This window comes from Physeter macrocephalus, chromosome 4, assembly GCF_002837175.3.
Source record: "Physeter macrocephalus isolate SW-GA chromosome 4, ASM283717v5, whole genome shotgun sequence".
Classification (NCBI taxonomy): domain Eukaryota; kingdom Metazoa; phylum Chordata; class Mammalia; order Artiodactyla; family Physeteridae; genus Physeter; species Physeter macrocephalus.
The window spans coordinates 36,737,127-36,739,570 of record NC_041217.1 but is presented as its reverse complement, the minus strand read 5'-3'; the positions used below and the strand labels follow the sequence as shown (position 1 = coordinate 36,739,570).

At 31.7% G+C, this 2,444-nt stretch overlaps 1 pseudogene; it reads left to right on the top strand.

Moving 5' to 3' along the window:
* Positions 1-1,831: 1,831 nt before the first annotated feature.
* LOC112067597 (uncharacterized) lies at positions 1,832-2,008 on the top strand (annotated as a pseudogene).
* The last annotated feature ends 436 nt before the right edge of the window (positions 2,009-2,444 follow it).

Below are 2,444 nucleotides of genomic sequence, written 5' to 3'. Positions count from 1 at the left end.
AGAACAAGCTTAAACTTGAGAATAAACTGTCTTTTTAAAGTACCCACCCTCCTCACTTTTTCTTGTTAATTTAAAAATCAACATTAGTGATATATAATTTACCAAAAATTAAATGTATCAGTTTAAAGTGTACAATTCAGTGAGTTTTGACAAATACATAGACTTGTGTAATCATCATGCCAATCAAGATATGTCATATTTCCATAGCCTCAAAAATTTCACTTGTTCCCTTTTGTTATCAATTGTCCCTCACTCATGATCCAGAAAACTACTGATTTACTTTCTGTCACTATATATGCATTTTGCCTGTTCAAGAATTTCATCTAAATTGAATCACATGGTATTTATTCTTTTGTATATAGAATGTCTCGTTCATCATAATGCTTTTAAAATTTGTCCATGTTGTTCCATGTAAAATAGCTCATTCCTTTTTGTTATTGATCCATATTCCATGGAATAAATATACCATAATCTGTAATCTATTCACCTGTTAATTTTCAGTGTTTGGCTATTATAAATAAAGTTGCCATGAACATTATTTTATAAGACCTTGTGTGGACAAATAAATGCCTCGTGGTAAAATTGGTGAGTTATATATTTAGCTTTATAAGAGATTGTTAAGTACTTTTCAAAGTGATTCAACTATTTTATACTCCCAGAATAATGTGTAGGCATTCAGTGATTCTAAATTTTGTCAAAATTTGGTATTGTCAGTCTTTTCAACTTTAGTAGATATACAGTGGTAACCTTGTGGTTTAAACTTGTATTTGCCTGAAGTCAAATGATGTTGAGCATGTCTTCATGTTTCTACTGGCCATTATTATATCTTTCTTTGTGAAATATTTGTTCATGTATTTTTCTTATTTTAAAAATTTGTGCTTTTTAAATTATTACTGAGTTGTGAGAGTTTGTTTTTTTTTATATCTATATCCTGGATATAAGTCCCTTGCCCATGTGCTATAAATATATTTTCCCATTGTAAGGGTTGTCTTTGAATTTTCTTAGTGGTGTCTTTCAAAGAGCAGAAATTTAAAATTTTGATGAAGTCCAAATTATAATTTTTATGTTTCAGCTTTTTTGTGCCTTGTCTAAAAAATATTTGCCTATCCAAAAATACAAATGTTTTTCTATGCATCTTTCCTATAAGTTTTATAGTTTTAGTATTAAGTCTGCCCTTTCTGTCATTTCCAGATCTGCTTTTATTGATTGATTTTTCTCTTTATTATAGGTCACATATATTTCCCTGTTTTGTTTTTTCTTTTTTTGCTTGTTTACTTCTTTGTTTTTTACTGGATGCTTGACATTGTAAATGTTACATTTTTGAATACTGAATTTTGTTGCTTTCTTTTAAAGAATGTTGAGTTTAGTTTGGTCAGGCAGTTAAATTTTGTGATATCCTCTTAAACCTATAAATTTTGTTAAGGTGTGTCTAGAATAGCTTTAAATCTATATCTATTTTATTCCTATTATTAAAATGTGAACTTTCTAAATTCTCTCTAATCTGGCTGGTTAGAACTTGAGCATATCCTATTCTCTCTGGGAATTATTCAGCTTGTAGCTCTCCATTACACAATTTTTTTTTTCATGACATTTGTACATTGCTCAGCCTTACCTTATCCAACAAGTGCATACTTAATATTCAGCAACCTGTTCAAAAGAACTTCCATGCTGTTTTCTAGAGTTCTTAATCTATGTAATTCCCTCCACTCTCTGGTACTTTGGATTAAACCTCATCCTCACAAAACTCTGATTGCTGTACCTTCAACTTAGCAAGACAACTGTACTCTGCACATGTACCCATCTCTGCATTGTGTTCTAAAAATTGCCCCCAATTTCTTCTCAGCCTTTTGGCTAAGATCAAGTGTAATATCTGTTCTTATCTGTAAAAATTGTCCCCAAGCAGAAAGTCAAGGCAATTGTAGAGCTCACCTAGTTTGTTTCCCTACCCGTATAGTTCTCTACTGCTTTTTACAGTTGTTTCATATATTTTTTGAGTTTTCTATCCTTTTATGCCAGGAGGGCAAGTCCCAGACTAGTGACTGTATCATGGTTGGAAACAAAAGTTACTTCACTTGGATTTTAATTCATTCACATTTCTGATGTTATTTGTTGACTGGCAGTGTCTATGACTTCTCTTTTGGAAATCTTTTCTGAAATTTCCTCCCCAGTCCTGCCAGAAAAAGAGGTTAAATAGGGTGTACAATTATGTCCAAAAAAAAAAAAAAAAAGATTAGGATACACTTTGACTAGACTGATTGATAAACTTTAATTCCAAGAAATAGAAAATAGTATCCACACTTTTAGGAATCCAGAACAATATTTGAGTGTAGGGAATAGAGACTGGCTAGCTCTGTGTTCAATACCATATAGTTCGGCAAAAGCTGCCTTAGTTGCTGTCAGTTTCTTGACTTTTCTGACACACCTCTACCCACTAACTCAGGGAC